Source organism: Temnothorax longispinosus, chromosome 7 (assembly GCF_030848805.1).
Source record: "Temnothorax longispinosus isolate EJ_2023e chromosome 7, Tlon_JGU_v1, whole genome shotgun sequence".
Classification (NCBI taxonomy): Eukaryota; Metazoa; Arthropoda; class Insecta; order Hymenoptera; family Formicidae; genus Temnothorax; species Temnothorax longispinosus.
The window spans coordinates 15,541,948-15,557,398 of record NC_092364.1 but is presented as its reverse complement, the minus strand read 5'-3'; the positions used below and the strand labels follow the sequence as shown (position 1 = coordinate 15,557,398).

The window sequence follows — 15,451 nt, the reverse complement described above, 5'->3', positions numbered from 1 at the left end:
TTACGGCGCGCACTTCTTCCCCAACCTTGTCCGTAAGTCAACGGAATCTTTACATTTCTCGCGAGATGCGTTTCGATAAATACTCACTTCATTGAAAAATGAAGTAGGTTTTTAAAGGGTATTACTTATTATTTTAATTTACATCTTGAGAATTTAACAAGAAGCCAGATACGTCCTACAAATAATACCGCTTTAAATAAGTAATGTGATTTCTCTCTGTGTGCGCAACATTTCAGAATCATTCAGTGACTGTCTAATTATAAATTTGGATGAAAACAAATATAGAAATATTTAAAATTTCCTTCTTGTGGCTTATTTTCACAAGAATAAATATTGCAAAAACTAATTATAATTTATTTATCTAATTAATTTGAAGTAGACTTGTATGTTTATTATTGCTTTTGCTATTGTCTGTTAAGCACTAATAATTCTACAGACAACTTAAAATTTAATAGCATTGCAATTTAAAAATCTGTATGTCCGCGATGATATATTACGTGTTATACTAAATACTCGCTTGTATATCACGTCCGGTCGCGGAAGGATTTTGTATTATTTATATACACATGGAAGACTCAGCTGCGTTCACGCATTGACGTACTGCACCGTTGGTCGGCGTCAGCGCATTGTTGTACCAATTAAATTAGGCTAATGTTGATTACGAACGACACTACGTTGGCTTTAGTAGCTTTCTCGAAGGCGTTCGCTCGACATACCTCCGCGATTTCGATACACAGAGGACTGTGAAAGGCAAAACGCTGTTCGATCAGACTATAAATCTACTTATCTTAATAAAGATGCTTCGCATCGCTTTTACATCGCACAATATCGTCGTATTAACACGCCGCATTATCAAGTGTGACTAAACGCGAGTCGAGGAATATGCAGGAAATATAATTATGGCTCTGAACGATTTTCAACCATGCGGATCGTAATTATATTCGCACGCTAATGCCCAACGCGCGTCTCCGAACACAATGTAGAACACGCGCAGAACACGCGATAGATCCCCACTCGTTTTTCTAATAAAATTAATTTTCATACTCGCATTTTCATCCCGGCGCAATTTAATTCCGCCGTATCTGTGCGTGCAATCGCGAATTAAATATAGCAATCATATTTATATGCATCTCGTTCTACGTATAACGAGATTAGACGCTCTTTCAACGCTTCCTTGAAACTGAAATGGGCGAGACTGATCCGTCGAGAATAGAGTAAAATAATCCGTCCTAAAATAATCTCTAACAAAAAAAAATCTAGCGAGAGCGAAACCTGACATGAATAATCGCTCCGGAACTTCTGTCATACGAAACAATTAAGAACCGCCGATTAATTGGCGGTACGAGATTTTATACGAACGCGCGCTGTCGATAATCCTATCGATGTATCGGTATCAATGCCAATACGCTTGTACATTTCGCCCACTCTTAGACACTTCGTTGCACCTGCATCTATTCGCCGTGTACTGACTGAGACGCGCGAGACAAACGCACGCACGTGGCCGGATACTATATTCGCCATGGTTTAGAAAGTCCGCGAAACGATCGGCTCGTGAATGTTACAACCGTTTCACAACGAATCACCTGGTAAGGTGTGCCTGCATCGATGTGCAGTCTTCACGTAGAAGAGCATATAGATCACACACGAGAATCCTCGATGCAAAAATCTCTGATTCATTATGCACCGTGGCCACAGTGGCCAATCTTCTTCAACTCGATCGCGCCCGAAGGAAAATAACTGTAGTTATTAGCACTTCTGTGTGAGAAATGTGTAAAACTAACTGTAAATGTAATAACCGTTACGCGAGATTTGTATGCCGCCTACTATTTGCTAAAGTGTGTGTACGCAAAATATCAAGTCTCAATTATCGAGATATGTTGACAAATGGAGATTAACGTTATTTCCTTCCTTATAGAACATACAATGATGTGTTACATATATGTGAAAGTCTTTTCCCCCCGCAAATCTGTGTTTAAATTTTATCTTGAATTTCTAATTGGGTGTATACATAATTTAAATCAGAATATATTATTAAAATTTAATCAGCAAGTAATTTCATACACATAACACTCTTTAATTTAATTAAAAAGTAATTTTTACGAGTAGTCCGAACGTTGTCCGGAGAAAAATTAATAACAGAAAAATGCCATATTCATTATCACCATATTCATTATCACCATATTCATTATCACATTTGTGCAATGATCAAAAGACCTTTGTCAAGAATGAGTGCATTAAAATGACGAATCAACGTAATGACCTATCCGTAAAATAAATTGCAGCGTTCTTAAATGCTCTCTGTTGCACGTTAATAAAAGTAAATGTATGTTAAGTATGTAAATATTTAATAAAAATGATTAGTTACTGTGTATTGATGGATTAAACAACGCATAAAATCTGTCATGCATTTTTTAATCTAGAAAATCTTGGGTTATATAATCTATTAAAATCACCTGCGGTTGTAAATTGGCACCACTAAGAAAATTTGTATTATTTTTGGGTTCCAAGTGCAAGGAATAAATTTCGACATCCGATTGTTTTAATAATACGTACACGAGCGTAGTTTTGTATTTCGGCGAGCTTGCACGGCATGTCAAGTAAACCGGAAAACGTAATGTTATCTCTACTCCTTAACTACGATGTCTTTAAGCGCACACGGCGCAATTTTATATCGCACTTGACGGTCATAAATGTCTTAACGATTTCGTCTGCTCCCTCACGCCTCTTGAACACATCACCGTTGAAGATTTCGTTATACATGTTTCTCGTAAATGCTCAAAGTATGAACGAAAAAAGGAGAGATAAAGGAAAGACTATTCGAGCTATGTGCGATACGGTCAAGAACAAGATAAATCATTGTTATTCAACGTCTGTGAATGTTGCGTATGTCGAGCAACTGAAAATCTTTACATTTCGGATGATTAAGGAACGCGCGCGCTCGAAAACAGGAAGACCAACATACATGCGCACGTGGTGATTATACACATATGACTTCTGACATTTGTGAAAGATCGCTAGTGTATTAAGCGTTCATTAGATGCTCTCATAACTCCATTCTACCTCGTTACATTACCGCGCATCATAGCGCACGTCTCCCCTACGGTTTCTGAAATATTTCATTATCCTTATCGCGGGTTTAATTAGTCATTACCTGGTCGCCTCGCGTCGCTCGATATTACACGGACTCAGAGACGTGGTCGTGCGATATTAATAGAAGTAATTTATACAGAATGTGTGTTAGCGCAATTGGCCTTTCTGTTGATGTTAATACGCAGGCGAATGCTATATATCTTTTTCTTTATTGCAAGATCAATATAAAGAAGCCATTCAATGGAAATCGTTTGTGTGAAAAATACTGTATCTTATTGCTAATTGCAAAGTTATATATTTTCTCTTCGGTGAACTGCGAGACGAAAAATTATAATAATAAAGTAGACAGTCCTTTTTTCACTTCTGCGACATCAAGGTTCGAATTTTTGCATATTGGAATTCCCACATTTCAATCCTGCCAGAAAAACTTTCGCTAGCGGATACGAAATTGTCATTTCACGAAGAGCATCATAATATCGGGAACAACAAAGAAAAATTCATTGTGCCTGCTAATGTAACATCTTTGTTGAAATCTTTGCTGATATTCTTATACAATGTGTCACACGATAAAGTAATCATACATTTCTTTAGAAAGGATCACGAGATGAGCTTTGCTCTTGCTGCATCCGGATGAAATATCGATGAAATTGACGGCGAATCAAAGTTCAGATCTTACGGTATGCAAAGTGAAATTAGTTAGGTAACAACACTTCCCGTAATTCATCTTTAGTACAGAATTTCTAGCGTAATTTTACAATAGGAAACGTAACTGATATAACAGATTTTAAACACAATCAAATATAAACCACAAATGCAGACACATCGACAGGTATTTCGTTGGATATCTTATAATATGACATGTAGCGCGGGCACAATTTTTTATTTATCGAATATACAACCGAGCGATCATCTACAAGTCACGTGCAACTCTCTACATATATATCTATACGAAGTGAAAGCATTTACGAACATCTATGAATATATATTACAACGCAAAACCATTAATTACCTTCTTTTCTATTAGTTACCTATCTTCTTTCCATATACATATATGCCTCTTTATTAAATTAAAATTTGGCGACTGATAAAATATTTCAAATAAATTAAATTATTTCTTCTTTTTTTACGAATCTGCAGAGATACTTTTTTTTATACAACGCAGCTATTATTTACTACGTAAAAATATATCTATATATCTTTGTCTTAATTATAGAATTAATATTCAATGTTTAATTTTTTAATTGTTCTAAGTATAAAAATATAAACGTTGCACAATACAACAATTCTCTTATGAGATTCTGAACGTAACCGTCATTTGCATCATGACGTTAAAAACAAACGCGATCTAAATTATGCAGCTCGATATAAACGTCGCGATGCTACACTATCGTAAAGCAAAGAGGGTTTATCTATTCGTTATCGAAAGTCTACTCCGAAACAATCGCGTAGAATAAGCGCAATCGCTGTATTACGTTTTCTTAGCATCGAGTGTGTGCTATATCTTGGAGCAATCGTAGCTCCACATCACTGAAACGAAGCGCGTTCGGTATCGCGGCTACTTGTAAGCGATCGGACGTGCATATAAACCGTCCAAGATATAAAACTACGTACGAATTCCTTACTCCAGAGCGGCCAGATCTTTTTAACTCCACAATGTATGATATTTCTCAGAAAACATTACTTTCACGCTTGTAAGAGATAAAGCATGAAATAAATGATCATACGAAAGTGACATGTTATCTTTTTTAAATCTATCTTTTACTGATATAAATCATTAGCATAATTGACAATTACGAATAAAATATCATAAAAAATTATATTCTAAAATTATATTCAATTATCTGGAGATTATATCACATTCAGATGTAATTTCATTTTTTTTTTTTTTTTTCAATTTATATTTATATCGCTGACAAACAAAAACTTGCCATATGATGCAAAAGTCTTATTTGCCGCATTTATAATGCATCGATAAACAAAAAACAGAAATTACACATCTCGTAACGTAATAAATAGCTTCATATAAAAATATTTTTGTATTTGTGTTGAGCCTCGCGAATATCGGAGCGTAATTTTCCAGCGCGATTTAAACATATGAAACAATATTATTATCGCGTTGGTTGCGTGGTTCGGTTCCAACGCGAAACGTTTCAATAACCTAATTTTGCACACTCGTGCCGACCATAAATATCTAATAATGAATATACGCGTTATCCGTACGTATTCCCCATCGCGGTGATTCGACCCCCCACTTTGGCATCTTTACTTTCTAAACGCGAGACAGAAATTATCTTTCGTCCGGCTAAAACTCATTGGTATAGCGATTACGCGCGTGGCGCGCGATGGTGGTGCACACGAGAAGGGTTCACGACGGTCGGTTGGATAGTCGCCCTCTTCGCGTGAGCGCGCAACCCCGGTGAATCCCCCACAGTCACAATACTCACGTCTTAGCAAATCGATCGTTCGGATCAGCGACGATCTCGCGTTTCCCTTCGTCTCGCTGGACAGCGGGACAGGTGGTTGGTTCTCGCGAGGGGTTGTTCTATCGACGCAGCAGAGGGTAGGAAACCCTACGTTGACAGCCGTGGCTAGCCCCGTTGTTCTCGCGAGGTCGGGCAAACGAATTGTCTCTCTCGCGAATCGATCCGATTCGATCTCCGCGGTCGAGTCAAATTCTCGAAGGCACTTCGAAACGGTGGTGGTGTCTGTCAAAGATGAGATCGCGGATCGCGCGAGGAGCGTGTTCGCGAACGCGCTCGTGGGGACGAAAAGAAACTACCTCTGGAAAACGCGTCCGAACAGTTCGGGGTTTCGGAGACAACTGAACCTGCCTGACTGTCGGCGGACTTTGGAATCGGTGAGCGGTTTGCCGTTCGGTTCTCGGTTCGCCGATTCTCGGCTCCGCGGGTTCGTATACGCGCGAGTCGCGGTCGTCGTTTTCTCTCTATACACGCGGCGCACAGTGCACCTTCGTTTGCTCCTACCCTACCTCCCTTTTCTTCTCCTCCGCTTCCTCCGCCCCCCTCCTCCTTTCCACCTCCTCAAAACCCCTCTCTTTCTCGGTTTTGCTGTCTCCCCCGTGTGTCTCTTCTATGTCACTGGCCGTGCCGTGTCCGCCGTTCAAGTGAACAGGTATAGCCCCCACGGGGCATGCATTGCACGTGCGGGTTAAATCTTGCACACGCACGAGACCAAAATCGCGGCGCCTCAAATCGCGTGTGTGGTATACCCGATGTATTTTCCCACCGTTCCTTCCCGTTTGTCCATTTTTTTCGAGCCCTCTTCTCGATTTCATTAAATTTTACCAAATAATTTCTTCTCTTCAATTTTATAAAATCACCTGATGAGAGATTATACAACGTAATCTATTTATAACTTATAAAATTGGCGTCATAAAAATTATTTCCAATGTTATGTAACTTTGTAATTGTTAATTTTCCTCGATTATTTCACAGACGTCATTTTCCTTGGTTTAATTCCGACTATTCGCAGCTTTGTGACTATATCAATGCATTTATAACATGAAAATAAAGAATACAAGTGTGTTTGTTATGTGCGATTATGTGCGATTATGATGGGTCATTTTAGTATTAAATGTACATAATACATTACAATACGAAAATAATCCACAATAATTCAAGATAAGACGATTAAGGTAACACATAAATGACTTATAGCTGCCTTCGGAAACGTCATTATCCGAAGCATCAAGCGGAAAATAATAAGTCGTAAGATACGCGATTGAATGTATGCTTGATTACATCGGTCTACTTGAATGTGAAGTTTATTGTCGCGCGAATTTAAAAAAAAAGGGGGGGAACTCCTATTAATTCAGAAAAATTAAAACAACCTAGGTCACACTTTCACGAACAGAAAAACGAAAGTTCTACACCGGTAAAGTGACTGCGTTTCACGTGTCACTGGGTCACTGTGTTTTCCAGCGGTGAAGAACTTTTTCCTCAGCATGTAGATTACTTTCGACAAAGCCGGCATGACAAAAGGCATTGCTCGGAGGTCAAGGATAAATAATTAAAATAGGCCGCGTTATTAAAGTGCTCAATTAATTTTAGTAAATAATATACTATATATTACTATATTATCACATATATAAAAATTGCGTGACAACAAGGATAATAAAATATAAACGATGAAAATGATAATGACGTTTTAGCAATTTAAAACCAACGAATTTGCAGCAATACATTTCAAACAAATTGGAATATATTTGAAAATATATTGCCACTAAAAAGTTTGTACAATTTTCTCGCAATTATCACAAAGATTCGTAACTCCGGAAGTGTAACAAATATTTTGCATAATAGATTTTATCACGAGGATCCAAATGTAAAAAAAAATTGCTGAAATAAAATTACAATTAGCTATGATTCGGTCGTTAGTCGCGCACAATAGTATGACAATTTAGTATAGATACTAACAATGCGTTAGTAAACGTTGAGATGGAAAGACATACCAGTCTCTCGAAAAGGGAACGACGGGTCGCCCAGTAAGGCAACTTCTTACTGACTCGATGACTCGAAGGGAGACTAAGGTTCACCGGATCCTTCGCCACACGACAACACAATACGTTTTTTTAGTTAGTCATATACACCGTCCGCGAAGAGAGGCTTTTCCCGAGTTATCGGCGATGCCGCGACACGAACGCGCCACAGAAATTGCATTCGCCGATCGCGAGTTGCACCGTGTATCGCGGCCGCGCGAATACTCGGAGAATCCTGTTCGAGAGACAGTACTTGAAGATTCGTTGCCGCGTGACGTCACGCGAGACGACCTGGAGGCATCATCAAGTAGCGCTGGTAGGCCATCGTCCCCCCCTATTTTCGGATTCGCGAGAGCAGATCTTTAAGATAAACCAAATGCGTGCATCAATTATCTTATCTAAAGGTTATTTTACTAAACATGTGATATACTGTCGAGAGAAAATGCACTGTGCCTGCAGTTATCATTGTATACACAAGCGTGAGAAATGTCATGCTTGTACGTCGCCGTTAGAGAATAATACGTATGCAAATATTTTTTTGTGAAATAAATATTTCTTTTAATAATATAATTTTTCCGATATATAATTGCTAATTTTAATTGATTGACCTTAATTAACTTTATCGATTATATAAATTCTGATGAAGAATTTATTATTATTTATTTATAATTCTACGACGCAATCTGGTAGCTTCGGATATGACGTTAACGTGCATTATGATGCATTCGATAGCAGCTCGGTCACATATCATTATTCATTATTTTCTGGTAGTTTCGTAACGTTCCCCTAAGCATAGTGATCTCCTGTCAGTCGTGCACGCTCATTATCTTTTGCTAGCGTACGCAGTTATTATTCAATTATATATGAGTCCCATGTAAGACTCGAGCTTCTTCATTTCGATCAGACAAGAATAGAATTACACACGAAAGATATTGATTTCATTCTCTTTTCAATTATCATAAAATTTATTGTTGATATAACGATGCCTATCACGTGTCAAGCACGTGGGACATATCAGAAAGAATGGTATAACCGACTCTTCGCCGTACATGAAACACACGTGAAACGATCAGATACCATCATTTTTTTTCCACGAGGCTCGACAATAATCGATATTGGTGTATTGCGCCTAAATGCAAGGTGAAAGAGTTACTTATTTTACATGCTGGTTACGTACGCTACATACTACTTCTCCTTGATTTATTGTCTTTCCTTGTCCTTTTCTAGTTGTTACCGTGGCATCGTATCAAGAATCGCTACTGCTCTTTAAACACTTGTAATTCTAATCGACCTAAGGCAACCGCGCACGTTGTTCGTTATTAAGTATACTATATACAAAGTCTTTCAATTCCTACATCTAAACGTAGGTATCTTGTAATAAAAACTTGGAATAGTAAAATAAGAGAAAACAATGTGTCTCATATTGTAGCATGACAAACGTATATAATTTTTTAATCATATTAAATTGCTCTAAATTCATAATTTCTAATTTCATAAAAATAAATCTGAGTTATATAGTTTAAAGAATTGCAACGAAAAACTGAAAAGACACAATAAAATAATACATTATCTCTTTATGAGTTACTTTGACGCTCATTTAGTCGATTAGTCTCGTAATTCAAAGTTCTAGTCACAAATGACAATCAGTATCTTTAACATCAGCGCAATTGACAACTTTCTACTGAACGAAACTGAAACGGAGTAAGATATTTCCTCGCGATGCTATCTGTCTCGCGATCAAGCGAACAATACTTTCTCCGTGACGTTTTTCAAGCTGATCGCCAGAAAAGACACGAGATTTTTAGACTAACGTCTATCTGCTCATTTATCGGATGGATTAATTTAATTTTTAATTTCGCCATTATTATCGCTGTGCAGATTTTGACATCGTGACTAGCAGCCGAAGTGTGTCACGTTGTGTCACACGTCAACATTACAGTGCAAACAAATCATAAAAAAAGTGTCATTGTCACCAGGTAATCTGCATCAAATAAACTACTGTTTGAGAATTACCTCGGGTTTATCAGCAGTCAGTTATAAGTCAGTCCGAAAGAAGGACAGGAGCTTAGTGGCAATGAGCGAGAAATGGTATTCAAGAAATTTTCGCATAAATAACACGTCATAATAATCACATGCTAGTTGAATCACGCTCCGCATTGTGCGGTCGAGCGTGCGGCCAAATATGTATTTGCAACTTAATCGGCGACCCTTTGAAATGTGATTTTCAATCGGAACTTGATGAACCGATGTCCGTATCGACGATAAAATTGTCAAGGTGTCCACGATGGACACTTGAATATCCTTGTGACAAATTTTTGGCAAACGAGTTCGTCATTCGCATATCGTTATAGGTGCGTTGTCCAGTGCTTTACCCGCGATTATCGATTGGTATACTGCGTTGTACAACTGGATGAGTCAGTTTCTCTCACTTTAACTGTGCATTGCATCGAGTTACAATGAAAAGAAATTTGCTTTTATTGTTGCTAAATTACAATTGCTTTCTTATTAAAATATCTTGGATTTTAAACTTTCCAACAATTGAGCTTAATGTGAAAAAATTTATATACATATATTAAATAATAATATATATAAATTAAATTTTTATGACATTTTATAGAAAAAAATTTCAAATCTCTTTCACAAAGTGAGCACTTATTTAATTCATATCGTAGATCTTGTAGATAAGTTTTATAAAGTGTTGTAAATAAGAATTAATTATAAATATGATGAAAAATAGAGAAATTCATAAATATAAGTTCAAATCGTGATGCATTTTTTTATATCAATTATTGTTTCTATATTTATAATTTCAGAGAATGATATAATACACCGTAGTCTGTAAGAGTAAATCAACAGAATGATCGTAAAGTGAAAGGAACATATTCAAAACATTCATAACAAAAAAGTGTATCATGAATGGTATATCTCAATGATAAATCGTCTCTCGCTGCACGTTCGATTTCGCCGCAATCTTTTTTTACGACGGATTTGCCATTTGACGAGGTAACAAGACACTCGGTTTGGTGAGTTATCGAACAATAGCTGTGTGCCAGCAATAAGAGACAAACGAAAGTTATGCTCTACGCTCTCAATGCGACTGCAACCACGTGAAGGAGTCGTGCAAAATGGTCGTTGCATCATTACACTCGTCTGATTTGCGAATAAGCTTCACAACGGAAATATGTAAATTATTTCAAGTGAAAAAGTTATGTGCAGTACGTTTCAAAGCAGGTATTTAAAAAATATCGCATCTTCTGTTTTTCACGTGGCATATCAATTACGATTACCCAGCAAATAATCGCTGTTTATTGATCAATCCTTATCAGAATTTGAATAAGAATTAATTGATTTGTTACTGCCTATACTGAAATTGGAATGTTACTGCTCCGAAAAAATTTAGTGTTCCAAACACAATTAATTTTCGTGCAAGATATGTAGCTCATAATTGAAATTTTCGAATGTAAGAGAAAGAAATTAATAGATGGCTCAATCGAACCATATGTGTCAACAATAGAATAGAAATTATTTTCCTTTCCAGTGAGCGCTCAAATTGAAAAACGTAATCGACGATGTTTAGGGAGCAAACACCTCACGTGTCATTTACGCGAAACATGATACATATGGAAATGAGGAATGTTAAACAAAAACGCAGTCATAATTAAAACGCGAGAAAACTTGCCGTCCGATTGTAATTACAGTGTGAATGGACTTATATTCTATCGTGCGTAAATTTTTGTTCTCTAAAACGTGAAATGTGTGCGTCTTTATGGCGCCTCGAAGAGCAAATATAAAAAATTAAAAAGTCCAGACTTGGTCTCAGCATAAGACTGGCCTTATCAGTCGTCGTTGATAAGAAAGTACGCCGCATATGGATCAAAACAATAATAGTGGTGGAGGTCAAGAGACTTCTTGATGCACCTGACTTCGTATATTTAAGAAGATTACAAGGATCCGAGCATATCGTTTCAAGGTAGAACGATATTTCACTTTCATGTAACTGTTTTACGTTAAAAATCCTTTATTAAATCGCGCGTGCTACCGTACATGGATATCAATTCAACCCCTCGATATCTTATGATAAACAAACATTCCAATTCACGTGAGCGATAAATACAAGGGTGAGACTGACTCTTCTAATTGATAATTATCTGTATATGAGATATGTCGCGTGTCGCGCGATAAAACTGAGTGGTGCCCAATTATCATTATCTCAAGTATAGTCATTATTTGTTTGAAGAAAATTATCGCGATTCCCCGTTGCAATTCTACAAATATTGTGGTCAAATCGATGAAGTAATTAAGATTGTAATCACCTGTCATCATAAAACAAAGAATTTTAATTATTAATTAATCAATCGTTAATTTCTTACATATTCTGTAAAAAATTGTTTTATTTTTTATGAGATAAAATAAACGTTAAAATCACTATCTAAGAATATTTATATTTTTAGGAACCTTAAATTCTTATATTTAATAATAATAACAAAATATTATATATTTTGATGATAAGACACATTAAATACATTTAGAGCATAAAAAGCTTAATATAAAGAGAGCGTATATTTAAATTAGAAACGTTAAAATATTTAAGACATATTGGGTACAAAAAGAATTCTAAGTGTACATAGAAGGTGTTAAATTAAGTTGCCAGAATTCTTAGTCAGACTTTATGTACAATATGTACATATTTTCTGCAATGCTCGTGTTTCATTCAATGTGTCTCACGAATTAGTTCGTTCCAGTATAATCCAGTTCAGAATCTTATTGTAATTAGCATGTGTTCCGATCTCGTAAAATGTATGACTCAAAATCCGTGACTACCGAGAATCGTTATCCCAACGTTATTCCGACTGATGTATAGACTTTCACGTTCACGTCTCTCGAGCGTGCTTTCCGTCAGTTCGATCTAGTTCGATTGATTGATAAAAAGCTTGAACAATGGAAATGTATGATATCAAAATTAGAAATAATAACACAATGTCATGCAAATCATAATAATGTTGATTTATTGTTGATCAATGTTAATTTTCTTAATTAAGATCGATGATTAATATAATCAGAAAAAGAAATCTTATATCAAAGATCTTTCTTTAAAATATTGTATTTACGTGCGTTGTGTATGAAAAATTGCACATGGACTAATTATAAATGTAACACATATAATACTTATTATAATATAATATAAAATTCAGGAGTTTAGAATATTATTACTTTGATATTCGACAGGTTTTTCGTGAAATGTCAACTGCTTCAACATAATGTCACGCCGCATATTATCCCGATGGCACGTGCGGGCCAGACTATTACGTGATACATGATAATATAATCAAGTGCGCCAAAAGCCAACATTGAGAAAATGCTGCAATTGTATTTGAACAGACGCGAGGGAAATAAATCGCGTATATTATGTAGACGCTGTTCAATTAACGTAGAGAGTACACATCACAATTCAAATAGATTAAATTAGACGCACGATTCATCACAATGCGATGTATTATATATCGTGTTTCGAAATTTTCAAGAACTGGTTCAAACAAGAATCGAGACACAGAATCAACGAATATCATTGTTGTTTTATAGCTAAAAAAATGTCCGTCAGAAATAGTAAAATCAAATCTGCACCTGCTGTTCGACACGCAATAATAAAGAATAAACAAAATAATTCATATTTAAAACTTTATATTATATAAATAGTCAATAACAATAATGCAAAATTATAAGAAAAAGTCTGTATATTAAATAATCTATTTAAAGTATAGTCCAAAGATAAAAGAAAATTTTTTATAATTTTGACTACATGACAACGACTAAAAGATAAATGCATTTGTCAGTTTCTGCAAAATTATTACTTTACGTCATTTTTTAATCGCAAGTGTCTTGATGTCATTCGTAACCGGAAAGCAAGTCGGGAATTGAGCGATCAACTCTTCCTCATCAGTGGGGAGTTCCCGAACAAATTTGCTCATCAAGAAAGCATGTTTATATGAAATCAACAAGGCAAACACCAGAGTATTTACAGTAAACTATTCGCCGTATTAATTTACACCTAATATTTTTCTCCGATTATTTCATTTTGACTATTGGCGATAAAACAACGTCCATGTTTGGTGTTTATTTTATTCTATTACCATTTTTACAAATTTTAAGTCATGTAATAATGGTGTAACGTGTTTCTAGTGGTAAATACATGCTGCAGCATGTTCTCTTGATATGCCATATCTTCGAGAAGCGATTTATCACGTTTCTGCATTGTTTTCTATGTATTGTTTTACACAAAAAAAAATCATTACCTTTCAAATGCATTTTTTAACGTTTTGTTGGAAAGAAAAATCAAAGAATACACAAAATGTATAGTTGTCACATAAGATATTTCACTTTTGTCATTACATTAACGTAACAAATATAACTGTCACGCAGAATGTTTCACACGGTTTCACAGAATGTTTGCATTATTTTTTTTAACGACAGATTTTTCAGTCAACATTTGTAATTGTACTAACATATTTCCTCAGAAGAAGTACCGAGAAATCTCAAACAAATAATAATTTTTCTGGCAAACTAAGATAAGAAGATAATAATCACAATCTTGATTTAATTTCAAGCAAACTTTTACAAAATTAAATTTAAAAGTTATACAGATACATAATATTAAAAATTGTGAAAATTTTAATAAATAAGAACAATTTTTGTTAAAATAATGCTGACTTTAAATTAGTAAAAAAGTCTACCGTTACAAAATATAATGCGATAGAAAAGTGAAACATATATATTAGTTATAATTTAATTCCAAATAACTAAATGTGTCTATATGACTATTTATAAAGATTTGCTGGAAACCTGTATCAATGTATCTCTCAATCATATACATTTACGCATGTACGTAATCATTTACAGTGTAATATTTACTGAAAGCAAAGTACTAGTATCTTATATATATAATTGAGTAATGCCTTCAAGCGGAGAAAGACTAAATTCATTAATAACAGCTTTAAAATCTGGAGGTAGCTTTATATCGATATGCAATTTTAAATCATAATTAAAAGAAGTTCGCGTTATACGCTAACTTCGTAATTCATTATACGTAACTTTTATGTTGCTCGGTCGTTATTTAATAGCTGTAAAAAATGAAAAATTAACGATAACGCTGTAATTCGTTAATTTATTTTAATCACGCGATAATCGATTAAATAATAATAGTTCTGATAAATTGATTATATATACGTGGTATAATAATTGTTCGTGATGTGCACCAGTTATTTCCTCCCCGAGTTTCTAGAAAACTTTATAACGCATTTCCGGTCGCGCAAATCGAGCGGAAGGATCTCTCGTGATAGCTTATAGGATCGAAGCTCTCTAACGACGACTTCCGATACATTGCGTAATTTCGATTTATATACGCTTCAACGCCACGTGGAAAATCTATGCAGAGTAATCGGCCAATCGGCGGAACTTCTCACTTTTACTGCTCGTGATGCAACGCGCGTTTCGTGTTATCACTCGTCGCTCGACCGGAAGTATTACGATTTATACCGGAAATTCATCCACGTAAATTTCCCTGATATACTCTGCTATTACTATTGTGAACGAAGTTGTTGCCGCGAATGCCACGATCGACAAAAAACACGCGAGATTATAATAGATATTTTGATAATATTATAGTTTCTCGACGACTTGGTATCGTATAACAATGTTGAAATATTTACGAGTCTGTTTACACAAGGTTTTTGGCCGAACGTAATCACATCATTATCGCGTCTGCAAATGTAGAAAGCCTCCGTTAATAAATATTTATATATTAAAATGAATATTCATATATGTCATATGGAAATTTTCATCACAATAAAAAAAAAATACAAAATACTT

At 35.5% G+C, this 15,451-nt stretch overlaps 1 protein-coding gene across 3 annotated transcripts in view; it reads right to left on the bottom strand.

Moving 5' to 3' along the window:
* LOC139815697 (UNC93-like protein) overlaps positions 1-7,822 on the bottom strand; it is a 54,824-nt gene extending 47,002 nt beyond the window's left edge. Inside the window, exon 1 of one of the 3 annotated variants that reach the window (XM_071782780.1) lies at positions 7,527-7,822. The gene's annotated coding sequence lies outside the window, so the exon portion shown is untranslated. Of the gene's footprint in view, positions 1-5,534; positions 6,071-7,526 lie in introns of those variants that run through there. The other 2 variants (XM_071782779.1, XM_071782778.1) reach the window with 2 other exon arrangements.
* Positions 7,823-15,451: the final 7,629 nt, after the last annotated feature.